This window comes from Lolium rigidum, chromosome 7 (assembly GCF_022539505.1).
Source record: "Lolium rigidum isolate FL_2022 chromosome 7, APGP_CSIRO_Lrig_0.1, whole genome shotgun sequence".
NCBI classification, from domain to species: domain Eukaryota; kingdom Viridiplantae; phylum Streptophyta; class Magnoliopsida; order Poales; family Poaceae; genus Lolium; species Lolium rigidum.
The window spans coordinates 236,941,850-236,963,884 of NC_061514.1; positions in this window are offsets into that span (position 1 = coordinate 236,941,850).

Here is a 22,035-nt window from a genome sequence, read left to right on the forward strand (position 1 = left end):
GACATCCGTACCCGGACAACATAGAAAATAGATAATGGACTCCTCTTTAATGCATAAGCATTCAACAACAGATAATATTCTCATAAGAGATTGAGGATTAATGTCCAAACTGAAACTTCCACCATGATTCATGGCTTTAGTTAGCGGCCCAATGTTCTTCTCTAACAATATGCATACTCAAACCATTTAATCATGATAAATCACCCTTACTTCAGACAAGACGAACATGCATAGCAACTCACATAATATTCAACAAAGGTGTAATAGTTGATGGAGTCCCCAGAAACATGGTTACCGCTCAACAAGCAACTTATAAGAAATAAGATACATAAGTAACATATTCAATACCACAATAGTTTTTAAAGCTATTTTCCCATGAGCTATGTATTGCAAAGACAAGGAATGAAATTTTAAAGGTAGCACTCAAGTAATTTACTTTGGAATGGCAGACAAATACCATGTAGTAGGTAGTTATGGTGGACACAAATGGCATAGGTTTTGGCTCAAGGATTTGGATGCACGAGAAGTATTCCCTCTCAGTACAAGGCTTTGGCTAGCAAGGTTGTTTGAAGCAAACACAAGTATGAACCGGTACAGCAAAACTTACATAAGAACATATTGCAAGCATTATAAGACTCTACACTCGTCTCCTTGTTGTTCAAACACTTCACCGAGAAAATATCTAGACTTTAGAGAGACCAATCATGCAAACCAAATTTCAACAAGCTCTATGGTAGTTCTTCATTAATAGGTGCAAAGTACATGATGCAAGAGCTTAAACATGATCTATTTGAGCACAACAATTGCCAAGTATCAAATTATTCAAGACAATATACCAATTACCACATGAAGCATTTTCTGTTTCCAACCAAATAACAATGAACGAAGCAGTTTTAACCTTCGTCATGAACATTAAAAGTAAAGCTAAGAACACCAGTGTTCATATGAACGAGCGGAGCGTGTCTCTCTCCTAAACAAAGAATGCTAGGATCCGATTTTATTCAAACAAAAACAAAAAATAAAAACATACAGACCACATAAGATGTGACGGAATAAAAATATAGTTTCACTAGAGGTGACCTGATAAGTTGTCGATGAAGAAGGGGATGCCTTGGGCATCCCCAAGCTTAGATGCTTGAGTCTGCTTGAAATATGCAGGGATGAACCACGGTGGCATCCTGATACGTCCCAAACGTATCTATAATTTCTTATGTTCCATGCTACTTTTATGATGATACTCACATGTTTTATACACATTATATGTCATTATTATGCATTTTCCGCCACTAACCTATTGACGAGATGCCAAAGAGCCGATTCTTTGTTTTACGCTGTTTTTGGTTTCGAAATCCTAGTAAGAAAATATTCTCGGAATTGGACGAAATCAACGCCCAGGGGTCTATTTTTCCACGAAGCTTCCAGAAGACCGAGGGAGATACGAAGTGGGGCCACGGGGCGCCGCCACACTAGGGCGGCGCGACCTAAGGGGGGCCCGCGCGGCCCTAGCGTGTGGGCCCCCCGTGACTCCTCCGACTCCGCCCTTCCGCCTACTTAAAGCCTTCGTCGCGAATACCCCGATGCCGAGAGCCACGATACGGAAAACCTTCCGGAGACGCCGCCGCCGCCAATCCCATGTCGGGGGATTCGGAGATTGCCTCCGGCACCTGCTGCCGGAGAGGGGAATCATCTCCCGGAGGTCCGTTCATCGCCATGATCGCCTCCGGATCGATGTGTGAGTAGTCCACCCCTGGACTATGGGTCCATAGCGAGTAGCTAGATGGTTGTCTTCTCCTCATTGTGCTATCATGTTAGATCTTGTGAGCTGCCTATCATGATCAAGATCATCTATTTGTAATCCTACATGTTGTGTTTGTTGGGATCCGATGAATATTGAATACTATGTCAAGTTTATTATCAATCTATCATATATGTTGTTTATGTTCTTGCATGCTCTCCGTTGCTAGTAGAGGCTCTGGCCAAGTTGATACTTGTAACTCCAAGAGGGAGTATTTATGCTCGATAGTGGGTTCATGCCTCCATTGAATGCGGGACGATGACGAGAAAGTTCTAAGGTTGTGGATGTCTTGTTGCCACTAGGGATAAAACATCGATGCTTTGTCTAAGGATATTTGTGTTGATTACATTACGCACCATACTTAATGCAATTGTCCGTTGTTTGCAACTTAATACTTGGAAGGGGTTCGGATGATAACCTGAAGGTGGACTTTTTAGGCATAGATGCATGTTGGATAGCGGTCTATGTACTTTGTCGTAATGCCCTGATTAAATCTCATAGTACTCATCATGATATATGTATGTGCATTGTTATGCCTTCTTTATTTGTCAATTGCCCAACTGTAATTTGTTCACCCAACATCTTTTTATCTTATGGGAGAGACACCGCTAGTGAACCGTGGACCCCGGTCCAATTCTTTACATCTGAAATACAATCTACTGCAATTGTTCTTTACTGTTCTTCGCAAACAAACATCATCATCCACACTATACATCTAATCCTTTGTTTACAGCAAGCCGGTGAGATTGACAACCTCACTGTTATGTTGGGGCAAAGTACTTTGATTGTGTTGTTGTGGTGACCCGGCATACCACTTCATGGTGTAGTATGCAAGTCTGATATAACACCAATGAAACACCGTTCCACTAGTATTATATCGCTCAGAGTGGTACAACAGAAACATATGCGGGTCCAAGGCATGTCTATAGAATTACAACACCGACTCTTTACAAAAGATCCACACGACCTCCTACTTTACAATGAGGTAAAACGCAACTAAACTCCAGAAGAACGACTCGTAGTCTAAGCCTATCACGAACTCTATTTGTAGAGTATTTAACTAACTCTAGAGGCTAAGAATAGATTCTAGCTAAATAGGATCTAAGTTTAGGAAGCTAGTTCCCTTCTATTGCTAATCTAGGTTGTCCCTTGTTGGATGTGGTGTTTGACTCCTCTGACATGTTCATGTTCCTTGAAGTAGTTGTTGACTCCTCGGTCTTCGAGTTGTACTGTAGATCCTCCTTCGTGGCCTCCATATCTAAGCAGGGGATTTAAGAGTGGGATGAATACGAGCGTACTCAACAAGTTCATTATAGGAAAGAGGTGTTTAATGCACTAGCTACAGCATTAGACCAGAAAGTCTAATACCAATGCAAGTTTTCATAACCATTTCTTCAAAAGGTTGCTTTTATTCGGAAGAACTATGTCCGTCGGCCTTCACCGGTTTACTAGAACTTCATGGAGTTCCTTTCCGGCAGCGTTCGCGGTTCCATATCCCAGAGCAGGGAGTGACGGGTCACGATTCATTACACTCTGCGAGAGGTGTGTTGCTTTACCCATAAGAGATCTTAACCTTGGTGCCAACCGAGCCGCGAGCTCGTCCACACTTCCTTTGGTGTGAGGCCCGGTATAAGGTCTAGCCAATCATGTTCCTCCGCTACCTCGAACACCCACCCTTTGTTGCAAACTCCGACCCTGGGTCCACGCCGGTCCCATTATTCCCATAGATTTCGGGGTGGACCCCGACCACGACGTCAATGCAGGGCTCTACCATACATTCCTACGCCGGCAGCTGCAACCCATCATAGACCGCAATACCGTGGGGACTTAGGACTCCCCGACCTCACCGCTTGCTCCCTCGGGCGACAAGTGTACTACGGACAATGCCGTGGGGACTTAGGACTCCCCAGCCTCACCGCTTGCCCCCTTGGATTACAAGTGTACTACGGTAAAGCGCATCCGTTGATGAACGAGAGGTGGAAACACTTTTGACTAATCCGTCCCACTCCGGATCTTATGGTTAACACGGGTATTACGGCACAAGAATCACTGGACGACATTTGTTGTTTAATCCTAGATGGATATAAACCCTTGCAATGGAACCTCCACCATATCAACACAATCCATGGTTCCATTGCCAACCACATAGTCATATTCATAGTTATGAAAATAGTGGTTTTGGTTTTTATGCAATAATGATAATCATAGTACTTTGCAAGTAATTTGATAAAGATACTCAAATGACATGAGCAAGTTATGAACTTGCCTTTCTTGACTGCAAGATTATGCAGGCAAGGTCTTCGATGCGCAATAACTCCAAATTCTGAAATAGCATCATCGTCCGGTAAGGACGATGTTTAAAAGATTGGCAAGGATGCAATAATGCATAAGTATGAGATGCAATCGCTCTAAGCGTGACCTAACCCCGATGATTTAGGAATAGTGAGTGGTAATGATTAGTTCAGGGTGTGTTGCACTTTTTAGAGTGATTCACAAACAAGGTTCTTATTCAGGGTTGTGTTGTTTTAGAATCATAATCAAGTGGTGAAATGCATAGTAACAATCATACACATCAAGGAATAGTGGTTGTATAATAAGTAAATAGCAGTTGTCAATTTTAAGTCCTATAGTGCAGGGTTGATGATTATTTATTATTTATTTCAAAAGAATAACTTTTGAAGAACATGTTCTTTAATAAAGAACAAGTATGATAATTGGGTTGGTGGGGTTCTATGGTTGACTATGGTTTCATCTTGTTGGTGATAGCTGGCTAGGGTTTATTGGTCCTTATAAGCAGGGTTGATGAGGATTCCTTATTTTCTTCAAAAGAATAACTTTTGAAGAACATACTTCTTAAGTAATAAGAAGTATTACAATTAAGGTTGAGGTTGTTTAGATTTTACTATTGGATCCACTAAAATAGGGCATAGTTGGCTCCTGGATGTTATGGTTCATAAGTATTTAATACTTAGTAGGGTTTAATGGACTATGGTTGTGTAATGATAAATATTAGGCCTGGATGCTATTGGAGTTCCTCACAATGGTGTGATGCTAAGCATAGATAGGTAAGGTTGATGTCCCTGAGGATTGGAACTAGGTTTACATTTGGTTAACCCCATCTGATCATCTAGGTCTGATGAAGATGAACACATGGGATACCCATATATTAGTGATAGGTCTTCTACATTTTATGTGATCATTGCAATTATTTAGTTGCTATTATAGTTCTATGTTTGAAAGGAAAGTATCATGATCACATGTTCTAACTTAGGGTTTAGGTTAGAGGCGGGTTAAGGTTCTCATGTAATAATAGAGCTAGGTTTCTAAATGAATTTAGGGTTTTAGGATTACACATGAAATGATGAGCTCCTAGTTTTCTACCATATGGAACTAGGGTTGCATAATTACTATTTAGTTCATAAGTTAATAATTTCATTTATAAAGTTGAAGTTATTAATAACTTCAAAATAAAATAATATTAAATTTGGCTTTTTATTATTTTTAAATAATTTACTAATTAGGGTAATTATTTATTAGGGTTTAAATTTCTCTCATAAATATTTAACAAAATAACAAATAAAGAAAAAATAGTTTTAATGTTTTCTTTAGTTATTTACTGGTTTTTATTTACTTTTGGAAATTTTTACTAATTATTGATTTTAATTGAATTAGAATTAAAATTAAAGGTTTAAATAACAAGTATTAAATAATTGAATTTTTAATAAAAATAAAAATTTCATTTTATATTTTTATTGGATAGGGTTTATCTTTATAAGAATTTTGATATCTTACAATTATTTTTCTGAGCTATATTTAATTTTTTACAATTTGTCAAAGTTGCAGCAATTTTCTGGATTTGAATTTAAAGCAGAAATAACTATATGCACCCGGGATTTCTACCCAAACAGTCACTGTCTGGTGGGCCATCGGCCAGGTCACCTGCCACGTCGTATTTGACCGAGTCAAAATCGTCGACGTGGCCAGACTCACGGTGGCCGACGGCAGATGGCGTCGATCGCCGGTGATTCCGGGCGAGCGAGGATGGGTGACTGGGTTCTTTCGAACCAGCACGCCGAGGCAGACCAGATGGTGGCGGCGCCGCCCCGAAATGGTCGCCGGTGCGTGACCGACGGCGGGGCATCGCGGCGGTGCTCGCCGGTGATCAAACGCGGCGACGATACGAGCTATTACCGAGCATGCCGAGCACACGAGGAGGAAGAGGGACTCACGCTGAGCGAGCAGGGCTTGATGGCGAGGCAAGGGGAGGTCTAGTTCGTCGGAATTTGGTGTCGCCGGTGTCGGAGAAGATGATCTCGCTGGCGCCGATTTCGGGTACCCCAGCTCAATTCCACCCGTGGACTGGGCTTGTCGATGACGACGGTCACGGTGGTATGCTTCGCTTGGCTTGGGGAGACCTCGTTCACCGGCGGCAATGGAGACTGGGATGGCCCGGGTTTCGGTTTGGGGCGGAATTGGAGCAGAGGGGAAAAATTCTGCAGCTGCTGTTCGTCTTGGTGCTTTTATACCGCGCCAAATTGTGCCTCGTCACGACGTCGGTCGAGGAGGAGCTGACAGCGACGAGGAGAAGCTGGCTACGGCGTCGTGGTGGCCTCCATGCGCCAGGAAGGGATGAGGACGACACCTCCCAGTTTTTTTTAGACGAAGGGTTAAGTGGGTTGGCGTTGGGCCGTGTCCTGGGCCGTGTTGGTGGGCTACTACTGGGCTGCTGCGGCCTGGTGAGGCAGGTAAGGCTCTTTTCTCTCTTTATCCTATATATGTTTTCTTTTTCTGTTTTATAATTTTGTTTTGAATTCTAATTTGAATTCCTTTCTATCTTGCAGGTTTTGCTTATTTGAATCATACAAATATTAGTACAAGTTACTGCAAATTCTTGAGTGGTGTATTTGCAAATTTAATGTGGCACCATAACATTGGTTTAATTATTATTATTGGTATTTGAATTTCAATACCCTATGGACATGAATTTGAATATTATCTTTGGGAATATTCAAATTGTTTTCCAGTTGGTAGTTTTCTTTCTTAGTAATATTTCTTGTTTTATTTGGTATGGCTTTGCAAGAAACAAGTTGCCAAGTAAGGCTTGTTTATGGAGTTCTATTAAGTAAGTGACTAAATGGCATGATTTCATGTGCTAAAAATATCTCTAAGGGCTTGATCTCCCATTTGGGATTGTTGGTCACTTACACATGAATTTATGTGAGCACTTGCTTGTTAAGGTCTTGTGGTTTTTATTATAACCATGTTTCAAAGGTAGCACTAGGATTATATTTAATAGCACCTTGAATTACCTAGAATAGATATTACTCTCATCATGGTTTGGTCTTGGTTATAATTATAAGTGGTTGATCACCCCTTGTGGTTCTCAACCATAGGGCTTAGCATTAGATGTCTCTTATGTTCAATAATTAAGCATGAGAGTGCAATTCTAGGGTTCTAATTATTTTAACCTAATGGTACTTGGTTCAAACCTCATTTATGGTCTAGTTTTATAATTGTAATCACCCAAGTAATTCACAGCTAGGATTGAGATATAATTTCTGGGTTGTAGAATTTTAGATGTCACCATATTGTATTTACTAGGGTTTAGTCCCCCCTAACCAAGATAAGATGGTTACTTGCTTAATATTTCATGTGCTTCTCTAATTACTTAGGATTTGAGAATTGGTTTTATCTTGTACCAATTAACTTCTATTATTATCCTCAATTAATCATTAAAGTAACTACAGTGGTTATAGTTCTTTTTATAGTTAACTTTGGTCATAAGGATGGATGGTTTCTCACCATATAAAGTATAGAGTTTGACTCTAGAGGTTTTCATGTGGTTCTTAAGTGAAGAATAGGTGGAATGTAAATGTGGTAGAATTATACCTGTGATCACCAAGTGGTTCACAAGTTAAGGTTGGGATACAAGACTAGGGTTGCTTACTATTGATCTCCTTATAATTTCATGTGGCTAATGATATCTGCTTATCCTATTAGGGTTTAACTTATCCTCACATACTTCGAGAGCATGATCATGGATTAGGCATGATCAACTTATTCTTAACATCTCTACCTCAAGTTCTTAGGGTTTATGATCATCACTTAATTTATATTGTTCAAGGTTTGGCTTCCTAAAGTATTTCTAATGGAATGGTTTATTCTAGGGTTTATGGTGTATTCACCATATTTTAATAGATATCAAGTCTAAAACTCCACTTGGCTATCTTGGTTGAATTAATCTCCTCCTTACTTTATCAATTCATGGATATGTTATTATTCTATGTGATATTAGGTTATCTCACCACTCTAAGGGAAATGGTTTACAACCTAATATTTTAGTTCAAAGGCTGTCCTTTATTCTTAAATAGACAGAGCTAGGATTAGTATGAATGGTCTCTCTCATTTGGGAAGGACTTCAATGCTAACCTAATAATAGGCTCCATAGAGGTTGATGTGATCATCAAGATCTATGTTTAACATCAATGGTTATCTCTCTCTAGGGTTGTCTTGAAGCTGATGATTAGAATACTTGGATGTATATCCAAGGTTTAACTCAAGGTTTGTTATTGCTTCTTTAATAATTATAATAGAACTCTCACCTCTCTAGGTTTGATGTAAAACTATTTGGAATAGGGAAGAATATATATTTCTTAAGTTGAATCTCCTTGTCTTGTTTCCAAGGTTAAAGTAGAATGGATATCATAGGGTTTATGATAAGTGCATGGATTAGTTTAAGACATGGAGAAGATAAGTGAAGAATAGTTTCTCCAATTATTGTTACTTGATTTCCAATTAACTGGATGTTCATTTGTTGTGGCAAGGAATATCATGTTGTGATCTTTAATAAGATCAAGCAGTTGATCCTTGATTCATATGTTCTTGTGTTGGTTTTAATTCCATTTGCTCTAACCCCTTAGATCAGATTATCTCTACCCAAAACAAGGTTTTAGCAAAGTCACATTGAGGTTTATAGCGCTTGACTTGATGAACTACTTCAATTCCACCAATGTCAAGTGAAACTTCGATATCTTGTGATCTGTTTTACTTTAAAGCGCGAAAATTCCCCAGATTTTCTATGCATGAATGCAATGCACACATCTGTTTCCTCTATTTTTGTAACCCCAATACCCGGGATATTACGGTCTCTACCCCTTAAACTAAACTTCGTCCTCGAAGTTTGAACTCTCTCACGTTTCCGAAGTGTGGATCTGACTTGTGCAGACTACGACTTTTCTCGAACTCCGTAGTGATCTCACTAGATATAATTGAATATATCCCTTGTCCAGATTCTTCCTGGAATCCATTAGGGTTTGTCTCGGAACATTAGTTTCTTACTCCGGTTCTATGATTTTTCTCTAGAATCTAATAATACTTGTCTCTGAGCCATGGCTTCTAACTTTAATTATTTAATTTCTTTCAACTCTACAAGCTTGTTTCATTTCTCATTGAAGAATCAATGATGGGACTTCTTCTGGTGCTGCTTGTCTTAACTGAGGACTAATTTTATAACATACTCCTAATTGGTAAAATAGGTCTTTGTTTTCCCTTACTACCAGAACTGTGATGGCGTGTATTTCACACGTTCGTTGGGCAACCCCAAGAGGAAGGTATGATGAGCACAGCAGCAAGTTTTCCCTCAGAAAGAAACCAAGGTTTATCGAACCAGGAGGAGCCAAGAAGCACGTTGAAGGTTGATGGCGGCGGGATGTAGTGCGGCGCAACACCGGAGATTCCGGCGCCAACGTGGAACCCGCACAACACAACCAAGCTACTTTGCCCCAACGAAACAGGTGAGGTTGTCAATCTCACCGGCTTGCTGTAACAAAGGATTAACCGTATTGTGTGGAAGATGATTGTTTGCGAGAGAAAACAGTAGAAACAAGTATTGCAATGAGATTGTATTTCGATAAAGAGAATTGGACCGGGGTCCACAGTTCACTAGAGGTGTCTCTCCCATAAGACGAACAGCATGTTGGGTGAACAAATTACAGTTGGGCAATTGACAAATAAAGAGAGCATGACCATGCACATACATATCATGATGAGTATAGTGAGATTTAATTGGGCATTACGACAAAGTACATAGACCGCCATCCAACTGCATCTATGCCTAAAAAGTCCACCTTCGAGGTTATCATCCGAACCCCTCCGGTATTAAGTTGCAAGCAATGGACAATTGCATTAAGTATGGTGCGTAATGTAATCAACAACTACATCCTTAGACATAGCATCAATGTTTTATCCCTAGTGGCAACAAGCACAACACAACCTTAGAACTTTTCGTCACTCGTCCCAGTGTCAATGCGGGCATGAACCCACTATCGAGCATAAGTACTCCCTCTTGGAGTTAAAAGCATCTACTTGGCCAGAGCATCTACTAATAACGGAGAGCATGCAAGATCATAAACAACACATAAGCATAACTTTGATAATCAACATAACAAGTATTCTCTATTCATCGGATCCCAACAAACGCAACATATAGAATTACATATAGATGATCTTGATCATGATAGGCAGCTCACAAGATCCGACAATGATAGCACAATGGGGAGAAGACAACCATCTAGCTACTGCTATGGACCCATAGTCCAGGGGTAGACTACTCACTCATCACTCCGGAGGCGACCATGGCGGTGTAGAGTCCTCCGGGAGATGAATCCCCTCTCCGGCAGGGTGCCGGAGGCGATCTCCGGGATCCCCCGAGATGGGATCGGCGGCGACGGCGTCTCGGTAATGTTTTCCGTATCGTGGCTCTCGATGCGGGGGTTTCGTCACGGAGGCTATTTGTAGGCGGAAGGGCAAGTCAAGAGGCGGCACGGGGGCCCACACCACAGGGCCGCGCGGCCAAGGGGGGCCGCGCCGCCCTAGGGTTTGGCTCCCCGTGGCCCCTCTTCGTCTCTCCTTCGGACTTCCGGAAGCTTCGTGAGAAAATAGGCCTCCGGGCTTTTATTTCGTCCAATTCCGAGAATATTTCTTTACTAGGATTTCTGAAACCAAAAACAGCGAGAAAACAAGAAGCTGGCACTTCGGCATCTTGTTAATAGGTTAGTTCCGGAAAATGCACGAATATGATATAAAGTGTGCATAAAACATGTAGATAACATCAATAATGTGGCATGGAACACAAGAAATTATCGATACGTTGGAGACGTATCAGCATCCCCAAGCTTAGTTCTGCTCGTCCCGAGCAAGTAAAACGATAACAAAGATAATTTCTGGAGTGACATGCCATCATAAACTTGATCATACTATTTGTAAAGCATATGTAGAGAATGCAGCGATCAAAACAATGTGTATGACATGAGTAAACAAGTGAATCATAAAGCAAAGACTTTTCATGAATAGTACTTCAAGACAAGCATCAATAAGTCTTGCATAAGAGCTAACTCATAAAGCAATAATTCAAAGTAAAGGTATTGAAGCAACACAAAAGAAGATTAAGTTTCAGCGGTTGCTTTCAACTTGTAACATGTATATCTCATGGATATTGTCAACATAGAGTAATATAATAAGTGCAATAAGCGAATATGTAGGAATCAATGCACAGTTCACACAAGTGTTTGCTTCTTGAGGTGGAGAGAAATAGGTGAACTGACTCAACATAAAAGTAAAAGAATGGTCCTCATAGAGGAAAAGCATCGATTGCTATATTTGTGCTAGAGCTTTGATTTTGAAAACATGAAACAATTTTGTCAACGGTAGTAATAAAGCATATGCATCATGTAAATTATATCTTATAAGTTGCAAGCCTCATGCATAGTGCACTAATAGTGCTCGCACCTTGTCCTAATTAGCTTGGACTACCTGGATTATCACCGCAATACATATGCTTTAACCAAGTTTCACAAAGGGGTACCTCTATGCCGCCCGTACAAAGGTCTAAGGAGAAAGCTCGCATTTGGATTTCTCGCTTTTGATTATTCTCAACTTAGACATCCATACCGGGACAACATAGACAACAGATAATGGACTCCTCTTTTAATGCTTTAAGCATTCAACAACAATTAATTCTTTTCTCATTAGAGATTTGAGGATGTTTGTCCAAAACTGAAACTTCCACCATGGAACATGGCTTTAGTTAGCGGCCCAATGTTCTTCTCTCACAATATGCATGCTCAAACCATTCAACTCGGTGTAGATCGCCCTTACTTCAGACAAGACGAACATGCATAGCAACTCACATGAAATTCAACAATGAGTTGATGGCGTTCCCCGAGTAAACATGGTTATCGCACAACAAGCAACTTAATAAGAGATAAAGTGCATAATTACATATTCAATACCACAATAGTTTTTAAGCTATTTGTCCCATGAGCTATATATTGCAAAGGTGAATGATGGAATTTTAAAGGTAGCACTCAAGCAATTTACTTTGGAATGGCGGAAAATACCATGTAGTAGGTAGGTATGGTGGACACAAATGGCATAGTGGTTGGCTCAAGTATTTTGGATGCATGAGAAGTATTCCCTCTCGATACAAGGTTTAGGCTAGCAAGGTTGTTTGAGGCAAACACAAGGATGAACTAGTACAGCAAAACTCACATAAAAGACATATTGAAAGCATTATAATACTCTATACCGTCTTCCTTGTTGTTCAAACTCAAAACTAGAAATTATCTAGACCTTAGAGAAACCAAATATGCAAACCAAATTTTAGCATGCTCTATGTATTTCTTCATTAATGGGTGCAAAGCATATGATGCAAGAGCTTAAACATGAACACAACAATTGCCAAGTATCACATTACCCAAAACATTTATAGCAATTACTACATGTATCATTTTCCAATTCCAACCATATAACAATTTAACGAAGGAGAAACTTCGCCATGAATACTATGAGTAGAAACCAAGGACATATTTGTCCATATGCTACAGCGGAGTGTGTATCTCTCCCCTAAAGTGAATGCTAGGATCCATTTTATTCAAACAAAACAAAAACAAAAACAAACCGACGCTCCAAGAAAAAGCACATAAGATGTGGCCGAATAAAAATGTAGTTTCAGGGGAGGAACCTGATAATTTGTTGATGAAGAAGGGGATGCCTTGGGCATCCCCAAGCTTAGACGCTTGAGTCTTCTTGATATATGCAGGGGTGAACCACCGGGTGCATCCCCAAGCTTAGAGCTTTCACCCTCCTTGATCATGTTGCATCATACTCCTCTCTTGATCCTTGAAAACTTCCTCCACACCAAACTCGAAACAACTCATTAGAGGGTTAGTGCACAATATAAATTGACATATTCAGAGGTGACACACTCATTCTTAACACTTCTGGACATTTCATAATGCTACTGGACATTAGTGGATCAAAGAAATTCATCCAACATAGCGAAAGAGGCAATGCGAAATAAAAGGCAGAATCTGTCAAAACAGAACAGTTCGTATTGACGAATTTTAAAATGGCACCAGACTTGCTCAAATGAAAATGCTCAAATTGAATGAAAGTTGCGTACATATCTGAGGATCATGCACGTAAATTGGCATAATTTTCTGAGCTTCCTGCAGGGCAGTGGGCTCAGATTCGTGACAGCCAAGAAATCTGGAACTGCGCAGTAATCCAAATCTAGTACTTACTTTTCTATCAACGGCTTAACTTGGCACAACAAAACTCAAAACTAAGATAAGGAGAGGTTGCTACAGTAGTAAACAACTTCCAAGACACAAAATAAAAACAAAGTACTGTAGGTAAAAACATGGGTTGTCTCCCATAAGCGCTTTTCTTTAACGCCTTTCAGCTAGGCGCAGAAAGTGTGTATCAAGTATTATCGAAGGGCGGTGCATTCTCAGCGAGGTGTGGAGTTTTCTCAACTAGGCATATTATATTAGATATATAAGTTTTAGCATCTCCCTTTTCATTAGTCTTAGGTGTGCTACTCTCATCAAACAAATTTTCAGGAACAAGCCAAGCATAATTATTTTCTAGTGCATCATTCATAGCTAGGAGCTTGCATGGTATTGGTGCTTTGATCTCCTCACCATCATCAATATTATTAGTGTATCTTATTCTATCCATATCCATCTTTTCAAGGAGACTAGCAAAATTAGTAGGAGAACCAAGCATATTGAATTTAGCAAACACCTTTCTAGCTTCTCTTGCTAGACCACCAAATTCTCTAAGAAGGGTTTCTAAAACAAAATCTTTCTTTTCCCCTTCTTCCATATCACCAAGCGTGAAAAACATGTGTTGGATTATAGGATTAAGATTAACAAATTTAGTTTCCAACAAGCGAACTAAATGCGCAGACAGACAATTTCATAAGTAGGCGCAAGATCTATCAAGTGTCTATCTTCAAAATTTTCAATGGTACTAACATGGTTGAAGAATTCTTCTATATTATTTCTCCCAACTATCGACCCACGTCCTACCGGTATGTTCTTTGTGGTAAAATTAAAAGGAAACATGATGAAATAAGTAAAGTGAATGCAAGTAAACTAATTTTTTTGTGTTTTTGATATAGCAAACAAGATAGCAAATAAAGTAAAACTAGCAACTAATTTTTTTGTATTTTAATATAGTGCAGCAAACAAAGTAGTAAATAAAATAAAGCAAGACAAAAACAAAGTAAAGAGATTGAGAAGTGGAGACTCCCCTTGCAGCGTGTCTTGATCTCCCCGGCAACGGCGCCAGAAAATATGCTTGATGGCGTGTATTTCACACGTTCGTTGGGCAACCCCAAGAGGAAGGTATGATGAGCACAGCAGCAAGTTTTCCCTCGAGAAAGAAACCAAGGTTTATCGAACCAGGAGGAGCCAAGAAGCACGTTGAAGGTTGATGGCGGCGGGATGTAGTGCGGCGCAACACCAGAGATTCCGGCGCCAACGTGGAACCTGCACAACACAACCAAGCTACTTTGCCCCAACGAAACAGTGAGGTTGTCAATCTCACCGGCTTGCTGTAACAAAGGATTAACCGTATTGTGTGGAAGATGATTGTTTGCAGAGAAAACAGTAGAAACAAGTATTGCAGGAGATTGTATTTCAGTAAAGAGAATTGGACCGGGGTCCACAGTTCACTAGAGGTGTCTCTCCCATAAGACGAACAGCATGTTGGGTGAACAAATTACAGTTGGGCAATTGACAAATAAAGAGAGCATGACCATGCACATACATATCATGATGAGTATAGTGAGATTTAATTGGGCATTACGACAAAGTACATAGACCGCCATCCAATCGCATCTATGCCTAAAAAGTCCACCTTCGGGTTATCATCCGAACCCCCTCCGGTATTAAGTTGCAAGCAACGGACAATTGCATTAAGTATGGTGCGTAATGTAATCAACAACTACATCCTTAGACATAGCATCAATGTTTTATCCCTAGTGGCAACAGCACAACACAACCTTAGAACTTTACTCCATCGTCCCGGTGTCAATGCGGGCATGAACCCACTATCGAGCATAAGTACTCCCTCTTGGAGTTAAAAGCATCTACTTGGCCGGAGCATCTACTAATAACGGAGAGCATGCAAGATCATAAACAACACATAAGCATAACTTTGATAATCAACATAACAAGTATTCTCTATTCATCGGATCCCAACAAACGCAACATATAGAATTACATATAGATGATCTTGATCATGATAGGCAGCTCACAAGATCCGACAATGATAGCACAATGGGGAGAAGACAACCATCTAGCTACCGCTATGGACCCATAGTCCAGGGGTAGACTACTCACTCATCACTCCGGAGGCGACCATGGCGGTGTAGAGTCCTCCGGGAGATGAATCCCCTCTCCGGCAGGGTGCCGGAGGCGATCTCCGAGGATCCCCCGAGATGGGATCGGCGGCGACGGCGTCTCGATATGTTTTCCGTATCGTGGCTCTCGGTACCGGGGGTTTCGTCACGGAGGCTATTTGTAGGCGGAAGGGCAAGTCAAGAGGCGGCACGGGGGCCCACACCACGGGGCCGCGCGGCCAAGGGGGCCGCGCCGCCCTAGGGTTTGGCTCCCCGTGGCCCCTCTTCGTCTCTCCTTCGGACTTCCGGAAGCTTCGTGAGAAAATAGGCCTCCGGGCTTTTATTTCGTCCAATTCCGAGAATATTTCTTTACTAGGATTTCGAAACCAAAAACGATGAAAACAAAGAATCGGCACTTCGGCATCTTGTTAATAGGTTAGTTCCAGAAAATGCACGAATATGATATAAAGTGTGCATAAAACATGTAGATAACATCAATAATGTGGCATGGAACACAAGAAATTATCGATACGTTGGAGACGTATCAAACTGCAATAATGATACTTGGTAAGGTACTTACCATAGAATTGGTCTTGACTGTTTATTTCACTAAGAATGGATTAGACTCATTTTAGTCTATCCAATCATGGTTTATTGTTGATACCTAAAACTATTTTGGTTTCTTTAGGTTCCATGAAAGGAATCTTTCAAATAGACTTTAGTTTTGGTAGGGTCAATCTCCTTCAGTCTGCTTGGGCTATATTTGGTCTTCGGTATTTCCTTCATCCAACTTCATTACCCTTAGTTTACTTGAGCTCCCGTACTTCTGAGTAATTATTACTCACTTTCTCAAGTTATAGTCCAATTCTTACTTCCTCGAGGTATGAACCTCGGCTTCTGGTCGGACATCCTTCTGAAAGTATTGTTCAACAATCTTATGAAAATAAGATCGAACTTCCTCTCAGTTCAGACCTTCATCAACAATCTTGCTCAAAATATTGAGTTATTGTACAGTCAACTCAATCTTTACTCTACCCCTTAGAGTTTTCTTATGGTCTTCAACTCCTTTTCTTCCAACTATTGGACTTATGATTAGAATATTGGTCTAGGGCTTGTTTATGATTTATATTCCTCTAAGGTTTTGCGAAGAATCTTTGTGGTGTATCCACTCAATCGTGGACATCCAACATGAATCCTTTGACTAAATGTTTATAGGTATTAATTATTTGACTGGCAAAATTTTATTTGTTCTACCAGTTGTGGTTCATCTTATACCGATTGTGGTTTATTTGATATCAGTGTGAGTTATTTGGTACCAACTGTGACTATTTGTTATTTCAAAGTGTACTCTATTATAGGTTTTGATCAACTGGACGAGACCTCTTCTACTCTATCTCGCAGTATTGATCCTATACCCATTGTGGTCTTCTGATATCAACTATGGTCTTCTTATATCTGCTAGGGTTTCATATATCATCTTCCTTCATTTAGGGTTTATTTTGCAAGAAAACCACTAGCTGACATTATGATTATAGTATCCTAAGTGATTTCCCATGCATTCCCTCTTCCATAATGACTATGGTTCTACTTCTACTACTCCACAGTCATCATATTTCTCACCTTCATGCTTCTTTCGTACTAAAGTACTCCTCTGTTGAGGTAAAGCATGAGTTTTGATTAGTACTTCCTTCTGAATATTGTGGTTGCTTCCCACAACTTTACTCCTTTCTTCTAATGAACCTTCATCTTGTCTTTAAAATCTTCAGAGTTCGTCACTTCCTCACACGTTTACCATCACCCTCTAGATCTATAGCATCAAGTAAAAACTTGATATTGCAACATGCATTTGCATATCAAAGTCAAACTTCATGTATGGATCTAGTCAAACAATGAAAATCCAATAAAAATCCAAGAAGATTTAGCTTTGTGCTTATAATACACACCGTCGTAAGCCTGAATAAAATAGTGGGGTAAGACATCTCTAAACCTCATGCTGAGATGTGTAGTATATAACACTACATAAGATAGGTTTGTATCGTGATACTTAGCACGAATATATGGAAGTCTACTATTTGTCTCAACCTTTACCTTAATTGCACATTTGCAATGAGATAAACTTGAAACAAAGTGGTCTAGGATAGTTAAGGTTAACCTAATTTCCTTTGGAAGTATTAACTTAACTTCTATTTTGTTGAGGACTACCTCACATGATGTATTTTGATTCTAACCTGGCTACTCTAAACACATAGCTATTGAAATATAGCTCCTATACTTTCAAGTGTTTCTACCATAAACCAATGGTCATGATGTGCTTGGCACACTTACCATGGTTTTGGAACACAACTCTTGCACTATTGGTGAGCACCTGACTTCTAATTGTAGTCCTCCAAAATACTTATAATGTTCTATTCCATCACATAATGATTCCCAGGTGAATCATATATGATTAACAACTCTACCATGTAAGTAGACATATTTTTATTTCTATCTCTCTTCCTTACTTCCCATGATTGACTCATCATGGAATATACTATTTCCTATAACTATTTTGTATCACTTATTATCAACTATTTCACAAGTTTGGATGAATTTGAATTACCAATTGCTTGTCTTCGTATACACCTTCTAGTAGGATATCTTGGTTGTCTTTATCACTTGATATTATTCTTATTACGGTTCAGGATAACTTTTACTTAACCATAATATGTGTTGGTACACATCTTCCAATAGGATATCTTCCTTATGGTTGTATCCTCTCTTTGGACTACCATGTATTGTATACCAACTGTGGTCTACTCATCTATGATTTTTCAGGACTTAATGATGTTCTACATATTTAGGATTAGCTAACTAGCTTCACTTAAGAGAAATAGGTAAGAAAGGTTGACTTAAGTGTGTCAGGATTATTCTCAAGTGAATATCCATCTCAAGTCATAAGAAGATTTGGTTTAACTACGACAACTTCATATAGACACTACCAATCCTATAGGTCTCCTTTAAAGGGTTCTAATCCTAAGGTCAAAGCATTTGCTCTGATACCAGCTGTGGTGACCCGGCATACCACTGCATGGTGTAGTATGCAAGTCTGAGATAACACCAATGAAACACCGTTCCACTAGTATTATATCGCTCAGAGTGGTACAACAGAAACATATGCGGGTCCAAGACATGTCTATAGAATTACAACACTGACTCTTTACAAAAGATCCACACAGCCTCCTACTTTACAATGAGGTAAAACTGCAACTAAACTCCAGAAGAACGACTCGTAGTCTAAGCCTATCACGAACTCTATTTGTAGAGTATTTAACTAACTCTAGAGGCTAAGAATAGATTCTAGCTAAATAGGATCTAAGTTTAGGAAGCTAGTTCCCTTCTATTGCTAATCTAGGTTGTCCCTTGTTGGATGTGGTGTTTGACTCCTCTGACATGTTCATGTTCCTTGAAGTAGTTGTTGACTCCTCGGTCTTCGAGTTGTACTTGTAGATCCTCCTTCGTGGCCTCCATATCTAAGCGGGGATTTAAGAGTGGGATGAGTACGAGCGTACTCAACAAGTTCATTATAGGAAAGAGGTGTTTAATGCACTAGCTACAGCATTAGACCAGAAAGTCTAATACCAATGCAAGTTTTCATAACCATTTCTTCAAAAGGTTGCTTTTATTCAGAAGAACTATGTCCATCAGCCTTCACCGGTTTACTAGAACTTCATGGAGTTCCTTTCCGGCAGCGTTCGCAGTTCCATATCCCGGAACAGGGAGTGACAGGTCACGATTCATTACACTCTGCAGAGGTGTGTTGCTTTACCCATAAGAGATCTTAACCTTGGTGCCAACCGAGCCGCGAGCTCGTCCACACTTCCTTTGGTGTGAGGCCCGGTATAAGGTCTAGCCAATCATGTTCCTCCGCTACCTCGAACACCCACCCTTTGTTGCAAACTCCGACCCTGGGTCCACGCCGGTCCCATTATTCCCATAGATTTCAGGGTGGACCCCGACCACGACGTCAATGAAGGGCTCTACCATACATTCCTACGGCGGCAGCTGCAACCCATCATAGACCGCAATACCGTGGGGACTTAGGACTCCCCAACCTCACCGCTTGCTCCTTCGGGCGACAAGTGTACTACGGACAATGCCGTGGGGACTTAGGACTCCCCAGCCTCACCGCTTGCCCCCTTGGATTACAAGTGTACTACGGTAAAGCGCATCCGTTGATGAACGAGAGGTGGAAACACTTTTGACTACTCCGTCCCACTCCGGATCTTATGGTTAACACGGGTATTACGGCACAAGAATCACTGGACGACATTTGTTTTTTAATCCTAGATGGATATAAACCCTTGCAATGGAACCTCCACCATATCAACACAATCCATGGTTCCATTGCCAACCACATAGTCATATTCATAGTTATGAAAATAGTGGTTTTGGTTTTTATGCAATAATGATAATCATAGTACTTTGCAAGTAATTTGATAAAGATACTCAAATGACATGAGCAAGTGATGAACTTGCCTTTCTTGACTGCAAGATTATGCAGGCAACGTCTTCGATGCGCAATAACTCCAAATTCGGAAATAGCATCATCGTCCGGTAAGGACGATGTTTAAAAGATTGGCAAGGATGCAATAATGCATAAGTATGAGATGCAATCGCTCTAAGCGTGACCTAACCCCGATGATTTAGGAGTAGTGAGTGGTAATGATTAGTTCAGGGTGTGTTGCACTTTTTAGAGTGATTCACAAACAAGGTTCTTATTCAGGGTTGTGTTGTTTTAGAATCATAAACAAGTGGTGAAATGCATAGTAACAATCATACACATCAAGGAATAGTGGTTGTATAATAAGTAAATAGCAGTTGTCAATTTTAAGTCCTATAGTGCAGGGTTGATGATTATTTATTATTTATTTCAAAAGAATAAATTTTGAAGAACATGTTCTTTAATAAAGAACAACTATGATAATTGGGTTGGTGGGGTTCTATGGTTGACTATGGTTTCATCTTGTTGGTGATAGCTAGCTAGGGTTTATTGGTCCTTATAAGCAGGGTTGATGAGGATTCCTTATTTTCTTCAAAAGAATAACTTTTGAAGAACATACTTCTTAAGTAATAAGAAGTATTACAATTAAGGTTGAGGTTGTTTAGGTTTTACTATTGGATCCACTAAAATAGGGCATAGTTGGCTCCTGGATGTTATGGTTCATAAGTATTTAATACTTAGTAGGGTTTAATGGACTATGGTTGTGTAATGATAAATATTAGGCCTGGATGCTATTGGAGTTCCTCACAATGGTGTGATGCTAAGCATAGATAGGTAAGGTTGATGTCCCTGAGGATTGGAACTAGGTTTACATTTGGTTAACCCCATCTGATCATCTAGGTCTGATGAAGATGAACACATGGGATACCCATATATTAGTGATAGGTCTTCTACATTTTATGTGATCATTGCAATTATTTAGTTGCTATTATAGTTCTATGTTTGAAAGGAAAGTATCATGATCACATGTTCTAACTTAGGGTTTAGGTTAGAGGCAGGTTAAGGTTCTCATGTAATAATAGAGCTAGGTTTCTAAATGAATTTAGGGTTTTAGGATTACACATGAAATGATGAGCTCCTAGTTTTCTACCATATGGAACTAGGGTTGCATAATTACTATTTAGTTCATAAGTTAATAATTTCATTTATAAAGTTGAAGTTATTAATAACTTCAAAATAAAATAGTATTAAATTTGGCTTTTTATTATTTTTAAATAATTTACTAATTAGGGTAATTATTTATTAGGGTTTAAATTTCTCTCATAAAGATTTAACAAAATAACAAATAAAGAAAAAATAGTTATAATGTTTTCTTTAGTTATTTACTGGTTTTTATTTACTTTTGTAAATTTTTACTAATTATTGAATTTTAATTGAATTTAGAATTAAAATTAAAGGTTTAAATAACAAGTATTAAATAATTGAATTTTTAATAAAAATAAAAATTTCATTTTATATTTTTATTGGATAGGGTTTATCTTTATAAGAATTTTGATATCTTACAATTATTTTTCTGAGCTATATTTAATTTTTTACAATTTGTCAAAGTTGCAGCAATTTTCTGGATTTGAATTTAAAGCAGAAATAACTATATGCACCCGGGATTTCTACCCAAACGATCCATCGTACGGTGGGCCATCGGCCAGGTCACTTGCCACGTCGTATTTGACCGAGTCAAAATCGTCAACGTGGCCAGACTCACGGTGGCCGACGGCAGATGGCGTCGATCGCCGGTGATTCCGGGCGAGCGAGGATGGGCGACTGGGTTCTTTCGAACCAGCACGCCGAGGCAGACCAGATGGTGGCGGCGCCGCCCCGAAATGGTCGCCGGTGCGTGACCGACGGCGGGGTACTGCGGCGGTGCTCGCCGGTGATCAAACGCGGCGACGATACAGGCTATTACCGAGCATGCCGAGCACACGAGGAGGAAGAGGGACTCACGCTGAGCAGGCAGGGCTTGATGGCGAGGCAAGGGGAGGTCTAGTTCGTCGGAATTTGGTGTCGCCGGTG